We start from the raw sequence: 17,629 nt of genomic DNA on the forward strand, positions 1-17,629 counted from the left end.
GCAGCTCTCACAGCGTAGTGGGGACCCCCGAGGGTCTCCAGAATCCCCTCAGGGGGTCCATGAGGTCACAGCCGTGTCTGTGATGACGCTAGAGATATTTGCCCTTTCCACTCTCATTCTCTCAAGAGTCTGGGGTGGAGTTTGCCAGATGCAGAAGCAGTTGCGAGAATTCAGCCAGGTGTTACAGAGATTTGCAAAAATGTGAAAGAATGCCACTTTTTTTTCACAATTTTTGGTATTGGATAATAAAGGTTTTTTCATAAAAATAAGTTATTTGTGTTAACAACAAATGGGTTCATCATTACTTTTAAATGAATTAAATGAATCTGTGAAAAATTTGTTTTAATTTCAAATACAGCAAGTACAGATGCACATAACCCACATTAATAAAAGTTGTCCATGGTTCTCAGTAACTGTTAAGAGTGTAAAGAGACCATGAGACCCCAAAATTTGAGCCCCTCTGCTCGAAAGCAACAACACAGAAATAGGCTGCCTGTGAAAATACAGAAACCCCGAAGAAAGCAATGCGAATGTTCAGGACAGCCAGCTCTAAATTGTATGGGACAAGGCAGATGTAGATAAATAAATGCAGGGACCCTATAAACCTTTTCTGCCGCATTAGTTTCCATTTCCTGCTCCGTTAAACAAAGCTCACCTCTGAATAACCCCATAAAATGCTACTTTTGTCCCTCTAATTACTGCTTGTTTTCAGGAACAGTTCTTCCTCACTCACAGAGGCAGCCTAATTAGACCTAGGAGGTGCTAGAATGTCTGTTCAATAATCTTACAAGCACTGGAGTACAAACCAACCATTCTGGAGAGAGCGCAGGAAATTAAAGGAAAGACAGAGGGGCGCGGTCAGATGGTGGACCTTCCCTCTGTGGGACAGACTTTTGCAGCGATGCTTTCTGTTGGATTTTAGCTTGGCGCACAGCCTGAGATTTTATTATAAACACAGATCTCACTCCTATGAGGAGAACCCCTTGTAACCTTTCCCCAGGCTGGCTTTTGGCTCTGAGACTCCTCCACAGCATTAGCAGAGTCTCTACAAGGGCAAGCAATAGAGACCCTGTACTTAGGGTACCAGGGACCCAGGATGGGCAGGAAAAGCCTTTCCAGGGAGTATGCGGACTTGGGGAGTTTTCAGGGAATCAGTTTCCAAATCCTCACAGTGCACATGCACTCAGGCCCCAAATCAATCAGCCAGAGAGAGAGTCTCCAGGGAGCTCCCTGCCCCTGGGCCCCTTCTCACTGCTCCTTCATTGTCCCACTTGCCAAACTCACCTGCCTGAAACTTAAAACGGATATCGCTCTAGGCACCCGATGGAGACCACTCAACAATTCCCTTAAGTGCCCATCCATCTGATTAAAGGGTGTATTTCCAATAAAATTCGAGTTTATGTGCAATAAATATTTATTAAAATTTGAGACATTTATGTTGTTTTATTAACTGTCTTTTAGTAAATATGTGTGTAAGTGTATAAGAGAGTGGGAGAGAGAGAAATAGATGTACAGATAAGTAGAATGGGGGTGGATAAAAGACTCGAGCACAAGATATGTGAGTCACCTTAGGATAAAGTTTGGTGGAGGACCCGGAGTAGAAACACAAGTTGGAAGACAAAAGGAGCCCTGTAGAGACGGAATTTTGAGACTATCAGTTCTGGCAGGTCTCCCAAGGGGCGGCCCCTCCCTATTATTAGGGCAGCCTCTTTAGCTTTGGCTCTTGTTTCTTTGTAAATTTCCTTCTTGAACTTGACCTGAGGCTCCTTCCTGCATCACCACTCTCAGCCAGAGGTGGCCTGTAGGGCCCCTGGTTTGGGAAAGAGTTTCAACTCCTTAATCCCTAACCTTTCTCCCCCTGCGGCTGGAGAGGGGAGCACAGGGTGGGACACCGTGGGCTTCCCTCCAGGGTGGTCTGCTCCCCCAAAAGTGCCCCCCCCGGGCGAGGTCTAATCGCGACATCCCCAGAACGGTGTGCAACAGGTGACCGCAAGTCCACGGGAAGCACCAGATCCTGTCTGTTCTCCCCACTCCCTACCCAGGCCCCAGGACCCTCAAGTGGCAGCATTTAGGGGTCACTGCACCCATCAAGGGAGCATCCAGCCTCCCAAACTTCATTTCCCCTCCCCTGTCCCTTAATCACTGTTCCCATGTCCCCTCCAGCTTTCCAATCAGTGGAGACAAAGGTCTTAACGTGGGGCTCAGGGGAGGGAAATCAGCGCACTAGGCAAGGAGAAGGGATGGGCTGGGGTTCTTCTGAAATGGGGTCAGGGCACTGTATTGCTCACAAAGGTTGGGGGGTAGAGGGGCTGCATCCCCGAGACCTTGGAAACCCCTCCATGTCCTGTAAGCCCCAAAGCCTAAACACCTGTACTGCCCAAGAGCATCTGCCCAACTTCAACCCCAGCCCCAAAGCTAAGCTCGCTGACTGGGGCCCAAGCTCCTGTCTGCCCCATGTCCCAGGGTCCTTGAGCAGGGCCCACACAACCCTTACCCAGGTCAAAAGCTGAGGTCCTCTCATCCTTCACACAGGTGGCGGGGAAGACAGGGTCTGCGGGGTTGCCCCTCCCTGACATCCCGGTATCTGCCCACTGGGCTTTCTGCCTGGCCTGTCTGGGAAGGGGCCTCTGTGAGAGCAACTTTCCCAAAGCAGAGATGGGAACACACTTCTTCCCCACCCCCAATTCTGCTAGCGCGTCCCCATTCCCTGAGTCCCAACCCTGAGGATGACGGGATCTGATCCCCCCGCCCTCCGGCCCACACTGACCTCCAGGACCTCTGCTTAGGCCCCTCTGTAGGGCCATCACCACGGAGTGCGCTACTGCAGATGCCAAACCAGGTCAGTTTCCTTCCCGGCTCACACCCCTCAGAGGCTTCCAACTGCTTTTACTGTAGGCTCCTGCCTCCTGCCAGGCCCTCTAGACCGTATGTGCCCTGAGGCCTCCTGCCTCCTCGCCCCTTCCTTTTATTTATTTTTTTCAAATTCCAGCTCAAGTATATTTTTAAGGATTCACTGAGGAAGTCTGGGGTTGGAAGTGAGGGAGTTCAATTCGTGTCTGAAGGAAAGGGTAGGTCATCCACAGAACGGCTTGAAGCCCGTTAAAGAAATACTCCTTGTTTTTACAAACCCTCGTCCCACCCTTAGTCTACCTACATGCTGCACTTCATCAAATCTACCATCCCATCACGACCACACCATTATTTATTTTAGGTGCCATTAAAGGGGAAAAATATTGTTCACTAAACTTAGAGTTTAGAGTCAATGAAACGCATGTAAAAATCACAACTGCTGTTTCATTAGACCTTTTCAGAAGCAAATAATGTTCAAAAATGTGGTGAACACAGTTCATATATTAAGAAATGTTTTATACAGCTTTATCCATGCTCACGTTTACTCTCGTCAAACAAAGCTAAATACTAGGGTACTTCAGAAAGTTCGTGGAAAAATAAAATTAGAAGGTAATAGGAATCTATTCATGAACTTTTTAAAGTACCCTTATGCAGATCACCATTATCTTCATGACACAAATTTTACTTTTACTTTATACCTTACTATATAAGTCGATTTCCTACACAGATTTAAAAGAAGACCTTAAGAACATCATTTAAAGGGATTTATTGAAATACCAACCTTGCAGACAATTTTACCTCAAATTGTTCAATGGTTAGAAATGTAATAAAGCACTTAATTTTGCCTTTCACTAAGTTTATTTTTTAATACGGGTTTTTAATGACCATAATTTGCTTAATAAAGCTACTGTTGTGCAGGACTCTTGAAAAGACAGAGCTCGCTTGTTGCTGTGGTGAGAGACAGATCCGTTCATCTGCGGTCATCAGCAGGTAAGTTGTGCGCCCTCTACTGGTAAAAGATTCCTGCTGTTTTGGAAAGCAAACTTCAGCTGACGGCCTGGAGGAGAATCCAAAACCCACTGGAGGTGACGTGAGTCCAAAGGAAAAGAAACAGGTAGTCTCTACTTTCCAAGTTGTTTTACAAAGAGAACACAAAACTAAAGTTTTATGAACCATGACTTAACCTCGCAGTTCAACAGAGACTCAAGAAAAGCACACACATGATCCTAACAGAAGGCTGTTCATCCTGTGAATGGGTTTGATGAAACACAGAATGCAAAACTACTGCTTTATTAGAACTATTAATAAAGTATCTAATTCTTACTTCAGACCAGAATAACAGTACCATTATAACCACATCGAATAGAACAGCTTCCATCAACATTTTAACATGTGATAAATGCAATATGATACATTTAAAAATATTCCCTTCAATTTTGTAATATTCCATTTTTTATAAAAACGTTACTCAAAAGAAAAGCTTCAGATATCCTTGAAAAGAGAAATTGGGGCAAAAATGCATATGCCGAAATTCACTAATTCACTGTTGAATAGTACCTTAGACGTCGTCATTATACTTGCTTTTAAGAAATGAACGATTATGATATTTTACAGAGAAGACAGTTGGTACTTTGTCTACATAGAACTATTTGAGCTTTTAGTAAGACATTTAAATCGTTTCACTTTGAGTCTTGTCCGATTTTTTAAGTTAATTTTCATTTCCTCTACTTTTACAGGTTGACTGGGGTGTTTGCCAGTATTAGGACCAAGAAATGATATACTGCACTATATTTAGTTATAATAGCTAATGTATCCAGCTTTACGTAATTAGTATATGGGAAATAATACAGTCCTAAATGTATTTAGATGTGTTTCTTTGAAACAAAACTATTTAATTTTATGAATGTGATAATAAACACCTTTATTCAATGTATATTTCTTTTTAAATGAGCAGTTCAGGTAACAGACACATAACTCCTTACTACACATACCCTCAACTACCAAGAAATGAAGCCAAACTTTAGAAAAATACAATGCAAGAAAAGATTCAAATTAAAAATATGTTCCTTTGGTTAAAAATCATTCCCTTTATAATACTCATTTGTAATCTAAATTCACAGCATATCCTACCAGTCCAATGTAATCTAGATATCATCGTACTTGCATTATTACAATTTTTTTCAGTCCAGTATGTATGGAGGTCACTGGGTTGCAGCAACAAAATATTTTATCTCTAGGAAGAGAATAGTCTTGTAGCATGTGCGCCTTTGACAACGCTCTTTCTTAAAACATTTTTACTTTAGCAGCCTCCAACACATGCAGTTTACTTCAGCTACTGTATATCCAAACCTTTTACAGAAACCAGCATTTTGCCGTAGACACTCAAGGGGACTCTTACAACAGTTGTTTCTTACTTAGCGAAGTGAAGGTTGATAATCACCACTTGCCAAGCTGCTTTCTCCCGCGTTCCTCACCAAGGACGACATCTATGAATTGATGCTCCTTGATCAGAGTTGCTGTAGCAACACTCTGTCCTAGAGCTCCGTCTTCCACAACTGTAACATAATAGTTCCCAGGTTTCTTCATATGCTCAGAAGAATTCATCAGTTGCTCAGGGCTGACAACTCCAGTATCTTTCAGCTTACCTCCACAACCTTAAAAAGCAGACAAGCCTATATTTAAGTCAGCAGTACAAAGAGGCCTCAAAACCAAGCCTTCTCCAGGACGTGTTGGGGAGAGGGCTGGAGGAATGCAGCTGCATTCTGACACTGGAGGGTCATCAGCTTTCAACTTTCCAGAAAGGTCTTGGGAGCCCCGCAGTCTGAGCTCCTTGCCAGGCACCTTGGACTCTCAGCCATCGGTGTACACAGCACCGGACCTGGATCCGGATCCGGCTTCAGCGGCAGCCCTGCCTCCTCCTCCACCGCCCGCACCGCGCTCCGGAACCCGGTCCAGACTCTGCAGCGCGGACGCCTGCACCTGCCCCTGCACCTGCCCCAGATGCCGCCGCCGGGCCGCGCGCAAGCGAGGGAGGCGTCCGCGCTCCGGGCCCTCTGATCTTTCCATCCTCTCCCTGTACTCGGCCCCCTGGGCTTCGTCCTTCCTGGAGGTTCCAGAGCTCCTTTCTGGAAGGGGCTGTTGTTCTGTTCTTTCTCCCTCCTCCCCCCGCCGCCCGGAATCCTTCCTGGGAAAGGAGAGGAGGTGAGCTTGGCAGATGGGTGAAGCACTCCTGGAACAGGGAGTTGGGGGAGTCTCCTGGAGAGGAATCATCTGGATGTGCCCTGATCAGTGTGGACCTGCGCCAGCCACCGGGCTTCTGCATCAGCCCCACCTGCCCACACACGACTTAACCCCCGGAGAAACCAGGGCATTGATCTCAACTCTTTGAGTTTACAGAAAAATTGAAACAAAACATGGCATCGAAAAACATGAATAAAATGTTGAAAAAAATTTTTTTTTAATTTAGGAAGTTAGTACTGTGTATATTGATTATAAAGTATTTGCAAAATGTACAAATGTAGAAGGCAGATAAAGTCACCCAGAGAGGCCCAAAAAGTAGAATCATATTTTTAATTTTTTGAATAATAATCATTGCATGTATGTGTATGCACACACCATTTTAATTCTTATGTTTTTATTTAGCTTTGTGACATAAACATCGTCTTATTCACTTTTAGTAAATACTTGTACAGCTTTGATAACCTTCCCTATTTTCTTGTGTTTGAACATTTACTTTTTTCTAGCATTATTATTACAAGTAATGCCGTGATGACCATCTTGAGAAAAACCTCATTTGGATATCATTGATTATGTTCCTAGTGTAGATCTCCCAAACTGTAGTTGCTGGATCCAGCAGCACGTGTTTTGTATTATCAAATTGCTCAACTTCCAAAAGAACTGTGACGCCACTCGGTTCCATGCCTGAGAAGCCTTTCACTGCCTGTGCATTCTCATGTGAAATTTCTCTGCTAATGTCATAATGCAAAGATGGAGTATTGTTCCAACTTGAATTTTAAAATTACTAGTAAGGTTGAACCCTTTCCCTTATCTTCTTAAACTTTTTATCTTTTTGACATTTGGTCAATAGAAGTTCTGTGCCCTTTGCCTAATTATCTGTTAATTTCTTAGGGTTTTCCTTATCAATTTATTTAACAAGAATATGAATAAATTGTTTTGCAGAATGAGTGGAATTTTAAAAGTCATTCATCTGGCTAAAAATCACTGAAAGCCACTGAATTAGATTCCATGGAATAATACATGTGAGGATTAAAAAGTTTTCATCTCTTTAAGCAAATTCCATGTGAGACTGACATACATGATGGAGACAAAGAGGAGAGAAATGGGACCTAAAAAGCCATCCCCAAAGTTGACCCAGAAACCAACAGTAAACATGGCAGGATAGGGTCAGAAATAAGGTTAGAAAAGATATTCAGGTGCACATGGATTCCTGTGCAAGAATGGCTTCAATTCAAGGGGTGGAGATTGGCATATTCCCAGCAATATAAATTATAGCACTGCACTCTAACAGCATATAGAGATAATCAGAAGATGCTGAATGAAATTACTATATTCATATGCAATTAATAATCTAATACAGGAGATCGTTCTTTCTACTGCCAAATGTTTGAGTACCTAACAACCTGAAACTCCCAAGACCGTAGTCCTCATAATACCTGGATTCCCAGGACAGAGGATCCCTGTACAGATCACCTCACAGATCCTCCCTCCTTAGGGCAAATGGGTGTCTCATTACTGAAGCTCTTCTAGAAAGGAGATATCACAAACCATTTTTTAGCATCCATGCCTTATAAAATAAAAGGAAGTATCTATGAGGTTGAATTTAGAGATTTGTCTTGCTTGAGAACAGAATTTCAACAATAGTGAACAGCACTATAATAATGGGTTCAGACAAGTTTCTAAAATATAATAATATAGTTTACTTTCACAAGATCTTAGAGGGGGTCAATGATTAATAAAACCCAGGGATAAACATGAGGTCCTGCATAAGGGAGACAGGAGATGATGGGTAAAGATTTAAAGAAAAGAAAGTCAAAGAGAACCAGTGGTGGCCTGATCATACAGGAGCTTGGAGGAAAAATGTAAAAACTACTTTCTTATCCTAAGAACGCCTTGTTAGAGAGATGTTACTCACTTGGAAACTGAGGCTCACAAAAGTTACCAAACTACCTGGCCAGTAGGTGTGTATTTATTTCTTATGTATACAGTTAGGCATTTTTGGTAATTCATTACCAAGATGGGAAAGATCAAGATTCCAATGTCCTTTCAAAATTTACTGAATATTCAGGAAGGTCTCTGATACATGTCAAAAAAGTCAAAGGAAATAGTACTGTGTGAGATGGCTCAGAAGATCATCTCGGCAGGAAAACATTTAATGTAGTTTATTACTCAAAATGTCCTGAAAATAATGGCAGGAATACAACCAAGCCCACTGCACACACAACGCCCTTTAGGAAGCTTTTATACATCAATAAAGGAAGAGTTAGATGTGAAATCAGAAAAAGAAAACGTTCTGCAGAAGAGTAGAAAATCAGAATCACAGACTCATTATGCAACAGAAAAAGAAAGTGATGATTATTTGCAGAGGGAAACACAACTACTGGTCTCACTTAAATCAAGACCTAAATCTGGTAGAAGCATTCACATTGAGGTCAACCCTGTTTAACATGAACAAGAAACTAGCCACATGTGTCCTGCATGAAGCAGATGCAGCACTGTCAGATGCATATATACTTACCTTGGACAACAGAGTATGAATAGAAAATCAGAAGCCGCTTCTTAGTGAAGAAAGCTGATTTGCTCTTATAATTGCCTCTTTCCCTGCCATAATACTAATAGATTGTCCTAGAATTGGAGCAATTGGTTTTTGATCAATATTTTGCTTCTTTAAGAAATTTGAAGTAATTCGCTTCTCCAAGTAAAAAGACTTATTCTCCTGACCTCTTTTCCTCTAGCTAGCTTACTGTTTCTTCAAAGCGCTGTGAAAAGCTTTCCTTAAAACCATTCCCAGTGGAGACAATGTTGCCATTCAACCCTGTCCTCAGTAAAAGTGTGACCTGACTGTCTTATGGTTGCACCAGGTTAGAACCGTGGCAAGGACCAGGTTTTAGATTTCATGGTGCATAGTTTGACCAGTGGTTTCCGCTGTGAACATTTTATGAAGAAGGGGACAATTGAACTAGTTAGGTGAAATCTTAGTTTTATTTCCTGGCCGATTTTACATTGGAAGTGTTGCTGTATGCCCCAGTCTACCCCAGGTACAATTCTCTCCAGTTAGAGTCACATTTGGGTCAATATATTTATCTTTTAAAAAAACAACCCCCCCCCCAACAATTTAGGACAGTAGTAGCCAAAGTTTTGATAGTATGCCCTAGGAATAAAAACCTTTGGGCGTATGCCACCCAATATGCACATCTATGTAGATATGTGTATATATGTGTAAATATAATAATTATATACATGTATTACTATGGTAACACACATATTTTAAAACAATAAACCCTGAAGAACCCAGAATGATGTTCACAGCCTTAAGAGCACTCTACAGCTAACCTGGGCAAGGCAAAACTCTGAGAATATTCATAGGGGCCCCCAAAATAATACCATGGGAAACCTGGTGGGCACAGAGACCACACCAAAATGTCAAAGGAAAGCAACAGGGATTTCCTGAAATGTGGACAAGGTGGAAGTGCCACAGGGACCAGAAAATATTTGCAAATTTTTGCAAAATAATTCAATATGGGGAAAACCTGTCATACACCAGATGAAAACTGAAGAAAGCAGGACTCTGTCACTCCAAACAGGGTGATGGAAGCTGTTATGTAATCATTACATATCATTGTAAGTGGAGGTTCTCCATGTTCATATAAAATGTGCATGGCCCCGAATTTAAAGTTGAACCCTTTTGCAAAGAAAAGGGGTGTACTACATCACAGCTAATAACTGCAGGCCATGGGAAAGAATCCTTTCAGTATTTACAGAGGGAATAGACTGACTCGGGCAAAGAACTAGTCAAAATGATTACTGCACACTTTAAGAAGAGTTTCTCAAGGAGTGAATAGGTTATGTTTATCTTCAAATGCTTGACGAATTGGTCAAAGAAGAGGTGGGCAGTTCAGTTCTGTGTTGTTCACGACACTGCCACCAAGACCAGGACTGGGCACAAATTCTATACAAGTAAGTCTTGTATTGGACTCTTTCTGTTACTTATAGCAAAATACCTGGAACTGGGTGACTTGTAAGAAAACAGAATTTATTGCTCTCAGTTTTGAAGGCTGAGAAGCCCAAAGTCCAGGGAACACATCTGGTGAGCGCTGTGTTGGTGGTGCCAGAGACCCGGGTCTCCCATGACAGAAATGGCAGAGAAGAGAGAAAGCCAGCCTTCTCAGTTGGCTCCTTTTAAAGCCACCAGAACAAGGCCTATCACCACCATTAATCTTTCAACTTATTCATCAGTAAATGGATCAATCTGCTCACTGTGGCACAGTCCTCACAGTCCAATCCCCACTTCAAGGACCTGCCTTTCAATGACCATAATTGGATTTCCCACCCTCCCAACAGTCGCAGTGGGGTCCAAGCTGGTAATACATAAAACTGGGGGACACAATTCGGACACAATTCAATCCGTATCAAGTATTTTAACAATCAGAACTATATCAGTAGGGAATGTGTGTTCTTGAGAAGAATATGACTATTAGGACTGTTCGAGACATTTGGCAAAATTCCAGAAATGGAGATTTCCTGCCTTTAGCAGTGATAAAGGATTAGGAATTTGTTTATACTGTCTTGCTCTGGGGCAGTTAAGTATAATGTATACTCCTATAATCATACTTGGCCTATGTCCCATTCAGATATCTTGACTGAAATCTATCCTGAATTCCTTATTTATAGTTCATTGGTAGAGAAGATCATTTCCCCAAATGAACAGAACGGACAGGCATTGCCTTGGATATGTTACGTTACTGGCATCGTGGAAAATTATTCAAAATGACATTTTCAAATAAATTCCCCTTTGATTTGACCTTTGTTTGCTCTTCTCCATATTGAACTTTGGGATTTGCTTCATTGATTTTCAGAACTTTGTAAATATCGTCTGATTTCCTTAGGACATGTCCCTGAGCCCCAGACTCAAAAGTAAAATAGATATACAAAAGCAAAGAATGGAGGTACTTATATGAGCAGAAAAGATGAAAATAAAAAGAGATACAAAGAAGCCTATAAAAACCTTTCGAGAGCTCCGTACTTCAGAGATGGAGCCAAAAACCCACACCTAGGTGTGTAGCCAGTGAAACAGAATGTGGTTGAGATCTGGAAGACAGAATAAGATCTCCCAGCTTAATACAGCGATAAAGAAAGTAAGGGAAAAAAAGTGTAGAAATATACACAAAGAAGCGGAAAGACAACAGAGTCACAGGAAATTCATATTTTATGTGTTTGAGATAAAGAAAGATTAAATCTATCCTGGTATAAACACTCTAGGGAATGAATCTGAGCGCAGGGTAACTCAGAGTACCAAGAGATGTGTAGAAAATCCAAAGAACTTATGTAATTTACTGTTTTTCTTTTACAATGAGCATAGAATGCTTTGAATATATTTTGCCCCACACTGAAAAAGCAAACAAAACATATTTTTATATATAACACCATCCTGCCAGCTCCCGGTTATACGAATGGAAGACAAACTAATCTAATCAATATATTTTGTATTTGTAGGTATATTTTATTATATCTGTTTTGGGAATTCTGCTTTAAATAGAGAATTCACTTTTTAAAGACTTTATTCAGAAAGAACTAGGAATTTATCTAGTTACTACTTTCTGATTAATTATGATATGCCTTATACTAAGATTATAGGTAAACATCTTCAGTTTCTCTTTAGTTGAAGAAAACTTACAAAAACAGAAAAGTGGTCATGTCAGGATTTTAAAGGAGTTCTTTGGAAAGCTAGAATAAACAAGGGTTGGGGTGTCCCTAAAGCAAATAGCACTGTGTAAGAGTTCCTGTTCACTAGGAAGTGCTTGTGGCCTTTAACCCTCCCCTAACCAAATAATATCTAAGATAATGAACTGTAAATGCCACTAACGTCATGTGAAATTAGTTCATGAACTATCTATAACTTGAATGATCCATAATGAATGAAGTTACCTTTTAGAGAGTGGTATAAAATTGCTTCTTAGCACAAAAACTTTGGGCCTAAATCCATAGTATTCTGAGTTCAGCCAATGAAAGATAGCAACAGCCTCTTTCCATACAGACTTCTGCAAAGTCGTCCAGACTAGCATTCTGTAGGACAGGCTAGGAAGCATGAACCGAGATTGCCAGGAAGACCCAACGACTCCCAGGAGCCTCTGACACCATAAAGTCAAGCAGTGAGCTGAGCAGCAGGACCAGTGTTGCTGGATGATGGGCAGGAAATCCTAGTGATAGAATGTTCCAGAGAGAGGGAGGCAAGGCTCAGAAACACACTGATGCCCAGACAAATGTCATAAGTCAGATGTGGTAATAGGGCTGTCTGGAAACAGAAGACATCTGACAGTGACAAGCCCAGATCCTAGAGACCAAAGTCTCACAAGGAACCCAAAAGTCCCATGTGGGTTAATAGGTTCGCATCATGTGTCCAGTCTTAAAACAAAATTCAGCCTCTAACACTTAAAGAATTCATAATTTAGAAAATAATGCTCCATCACAATGAAATTGAAGAAAAAATAAACACCAATATTCTTTTAAATTGGAAGATTCCTAATCCCACAACCACCAGGCCCAGGATGAGTCACACCTGGTGTGTCCTGTCAGGGAAACCTGGGAATCTCCCTCGTCACCCCCAGCACCGGGAGCCTCCCCGACACACACTGACGTGTGTCCTTCTGTGCTGCACCCTGAGCCGGGGCCCATCCTTGGGCTTCATCTCTGACGACTGTAGGCCCAGAAAATGCACATGTAAGATGCACATATTCTCCAGGAAGGAGTTTATAACTTTTCCAGCTTTCCTCAGTGGTCCCTCCCCGCTTAGCTGACAGAGTTAACCCCTGTGGCGTGAAAGCAGCGGGCAGCAGCGTGAAGGGACCGAGGTGGAGCTAAACAGCTCCTGGCATTTGGGAGAAAGGAAATGCTGGCGCAATTGAGTGTCACTTCACACCTGCCGTGGGGCGTTGGGTGGAGGGAGGGCCACCCTGCTGGGCCCATCGGGGACCCTGCTGAGGCCAGTGCTGTGGCCACAGCTCCGACGTACATGTGGGAATGAACTGCCTTACACGTGGGTGTCTGGTTTGTACCCACCGGAGAGACAGAAGAGACTTGCTGAGTGTGCGCTGGGACAGCCGTGAAAACTCTGGCCCTTTCGTCTCCCTCTGGCCATCTCACCTGCCTGACACTTTCAGCGGGCACTGCCCCAGGGAACCAGTAAAGGAACCTTCAACAACTCCTTCAACCCCATGCCATCCATCTGCAGAGAGGTTGTATTTCCAGTAAAGTTGGATTTTGTGTTTTCTAAGAACTTGGTAAAATTTGAAACATTCATGTCGTTTGGTGAACTGATTTTTAGTAAATATTATGTGTGTAAATATGCATAATATGCATATATGTGTGTATTGTATATATACACGTCACATGTTTATATATACATACCACACACACACATATATATATATATAGAGAGAGACAGACAGACAGATGGACAGAGAGGGAGAAAGAACTAGAGAAGTCGCAGCTAGGTAGAACTGGAGAGAACAAAAGACTTCAGCACAGAAATATTGAGTTGCACTAGGATAAAATGAGGTGGGAAGAGTGGAGTAGAAATACAAATTCAAGGAGAAAAAGGAATAATGTAGAAATCTGAGCTGTTAAAGAAGAGATTTTTATGTCTTTTTTTTTTTTTTTAGTAGATGGTGGTTAGTACCAAGTCACCACTACATTTACATTCCGTTAAGTAGATACGAAAGGGTGGTAAACGAGTTTTGTCTTAATGTGTCAATATTTGCTTCTTGCCTCCAAATTAACATCCTTTGCAATGATTTAAACTTACGATGGCTAAATAATTGTCTACAAAGTTTTCTTCGGGAGATGGTGAAAGGAATTTGGAGATGACTGGTTCTGAGGACAGAATAACAGAAAGGAAGCCAGTTGAACCTTCTGGACAGTCTTACCTTTCTTTCCTCCTGAAATATTTATGCAACAGGCCTGCCCTAGCCTTTGTGTCCAGTTGCTCTATTTCCCTACAGGAGCAAAGACGTGATTCACATCATGATTTTCAGGGTAATGGCATACCCTGTCCTCAAGGAAGTTCGAGAAGGCGCTTTAGGCTGCAGGAGCCATGGAACAGACCTTTCTTCCCAAGGCAAATGTTCTTGTCATGAACTTCATACCACTAAAATTATTTAACATACTCTTCTATTTTAGAAAAACGGGCTGGATGACCGCAGTGCACCTGCTGGGTTGCGCTTGCACGTGTTTAGGGGAGGACGCCCTCTGCGGGAGTGACGTTCAGTGCGGCATGAAGAGCCGCTGCGTGCCTGCATCCTGACATCCCTCAGGGTGGCCTCCTGGGGCAGCCCCTCCCAACTACCAGGGCAGCTCTTTCCCTCTGGAGCACAGTCCTCTGGTTTGATAATTTCCTTTTTGAACGTGACCTGAGGGTCCTTCCCCCTCTGCCACCCCACCCCCAGAGCAGGCCACTAGTCTTGGACTCCCGCAGTTTGGTGGAGGTGTCTAATCCTTAACCCCTGACTCCGCATTCTTCTTGAGGAGGACAGGAGCAGGGGGGAGGGAGGTGCAGAGCAGGGACACACTGGACATCCCTCCTGGGCAGGATTGGCTCATGTCAGTGTCTGCCTCTCACCTCTCCATGAGTGCAGTCCATCTGGGTGGGGTCTTCAATGGCATCCTTGGGACTGGGTGCGGCAGGTACCAGAGAGTCCTTGGGAGTCCCTGGGTCCCAGTCAGGCTCCCTGTCCCCTATGTTGGTCCAGGGATCCCCAGGTGGCTGCAGGTGCTTGCAGCGCCAATCAGGGGAGCCCTGGTCTCCCAAACTTCACTTCTCCCATAGCCCATAGCTTGCACCCAGACCTAAACTCTAACCAGTAGAGACATAGGCCTCAACATGGGGATTTGGGGAGGGTGAGGAAGCAGGCCGCAGGGCAGGAAGCGTGTGGGTGCGGTAGTGGTGGGAGATTCGGGTCTTTCTGAGATGGATCCATAGCTCACTCTTCCCTAGCCTGGGGCAGCCACATTGCTAAGATCCTGGAGACCCTTAGATGTCCTGTCACTGTCAGCTCCAGCCTTGATGCCTAGGCATTGTCCAGCTCCCCCTGCACATACCTGGCTTCAGTCCTGGTCCCAAAGCTGAACTCTTATCTTGGTGCCTCAAGCTTGGGTCTACTCTGTGTCCCCCGGTCAAAGCAAGGATCAATCAGGCCCTCATGCTGCTCCTAACTGGACTACTTCTCCACCCTTTTCTTTCTAGCATTCCATGGGGGGACAGGGTTTACGGGGTTGCCCTTTCCTGACATCCCAGTCTCGGTCCCCACTCCGTCCACTGGTCCTTCTGCCTGGAGTGTCTGGGAAGGGGCCTCCAATAAGGCAACTTTCCCAAAGCACACATGGGAACACACCTCCTCCCCACCCCGCATTCTGTTAGTATGTCCCCATTCCCTGCGTCCCCACCCTGAAGATGATGGGATCTAACCCCCTGCTGACCTCTGGGACCTCCATTTAGGCCCCTCTGTGGGGCCATGACCACAGACAGGTGAGCTCCTGCACATTCACACCAGATCGTGTTCCTTCCTGGACTACACCTTTCAGAGGCTTTTGCAGTAGGCTCCTGCCTCCTGCCAGCCCTCTAGGCCATATGTACCCTGGGGTCTCCTGCCTCCCGGTCCTCTGATCCCTCCATCACCCCTGTGCTCAGCCTCCCTGGGCCTCTTCCTTCCTGGAGGCTCCTGAGCTCCTTCTGGGCTCAGGGCTGTTGATTCTGCTCTTTTCTCTACCCCCCTCTCCCAATGCTTCCTGGGAGAGGAGAGGAGGTGAGCTTGGCAGATGGGTGAACTATTCCTGGAAAAGGAAGTTGGGGGAGTCCCCTGGAGAGGAATCATCTGGAATTGCCCTGACCTGACTGGTGCAGACCTGCGCCAGCCACAGGGGGTCTGCATCAGCCCCACCTGCCCACAGATGACTTAACTGCCCTGAGAAGAGGGAACCAGGGCATGGACCTCAACTCTCTGAGTTTACAGAGAGAAATTGAAGCAAAACGTGGCATTGAAAAACATGAATGAAATTCTGAAACTTTTTTTTTTAAATTGAAAAGCTAATACTGTATTGTTTGTTATAAAATATTTGGAAAATATACATATGTAAAAGGAACATCAAGTCACCCAGAGATGCACAAAAATATAAAATCACTTTTTTTTCTGTGTAATCTTTATTTTACATTGGAAGCATTACATACACATAGACACACTCTCATACACACAAAACATGTCTTCTTATTTCTTATGCTTTTGTTTAGTATTATAACCCAAGCATTTTCTCATTCACTTTAGGTGAATATCACTTTGATAACTCTATTTTCCTCTGTTTCAACATTTATAAAATTTCCTAATGTATAATTATTATTACAACTAATGCTGTGATGGACGTCTTCAGGAAAAACGTTGCTCTGATACTACAGATCATGTTCTTAGTATAGATCTCCCAAAATCTAGTTGCTGGATCAAGCAGCATTTTCTTTGTACCATCAAATGCTTGATTTCCAAATGAGCTGTGACACTTTGTCCACTCCGTTCCATGCCTGAGAATCCTTTCACTGCCTGCACATTCTCATGTGAAATTTCTCTGCTGATGTGATAATGCAAAGACGGAATATTGTTCCAATTTGAAGTAATATTTGCTTCATTCATCAAATTGCTTGCTTTTTGAAAGGGTTGTAACAATACATCCATCTGCTTCAATGCTTGAGAATGCTTGTTTTATATCAGTTCTTTTCATTAGCATTTTAAATTCTCTGCTAATTTGATATGCCAAAGATGAAATATTATTTCAGCTTGAATTTTAGAATTATTGCTAAGTTTGAACACTTTTCCTTATATGTTTAAACTTTTCATCTTTTACCCTTTTGGTCCATAGTCTTTTTGTGCTACTTGCTTAATTATCTATTAATGTCTTGAAGCTTTCTTCAGCAATTTATTTGATTAATATATAAATCTTTGTTCTGCAGAATTCCTAAAATTTTAGAAGTCAGTCATAAGACAAAAGAATATTTAAAACCAGATTCCTTCGAAAAAAATGTATGTAGGGATCAAAACCTCCCCAGCTCTGTAAGCAAATTCCACGTGTGACTCATTTACATGATAGAGACCCAAGGGAAGAGAAATGGGACCTAAAAGGCCAATAGCGAGCCACCCAGGATAGGGTCACTTGAGCATAAAATGTTAAAATAAAAGTAAAATAACGTGAGAAAGGATGTTGTGGTACACATTGATTGCTGTGCAGGAATGACGTCAGTGCAAAGGTGGGGGTGGGGCTGACTGTTGACAGGTGAATTAGGGCACAGCACTGGACAAGCAGACAGATACTAAGATGCTGAGTGAAAACTGCTTCAAAGGGCAGCTGAAATAGCAGAAAACAATGCAAGGGAGATGGTTTCCTCTGGGTGTAAAGGATGCATGAGGAGTGAAACTAATCTGTAACTAATAATCTAACAGAAGAGATGGTTCTTTCCACTGCCACATGTTTGAGTAACTAACAACTGGAAATCCCCAAGACTGTCATT

This window comes from Cynocephalus volans, chromosome 7, assembly GCF_027409185.1.
Source record: "Cynocephalus volans isolate mCynVol1 chromosome 7, mCynVol1.pri, whole genome shotgun sequence".
In the NCBI taxonomy this organism is placed as follows: Eukaryota; Metazoa; Chordata; class Mammalia; order Dermoptera; family Cynocephalidae; genus Cynocephalus; species Cynocephalus volans.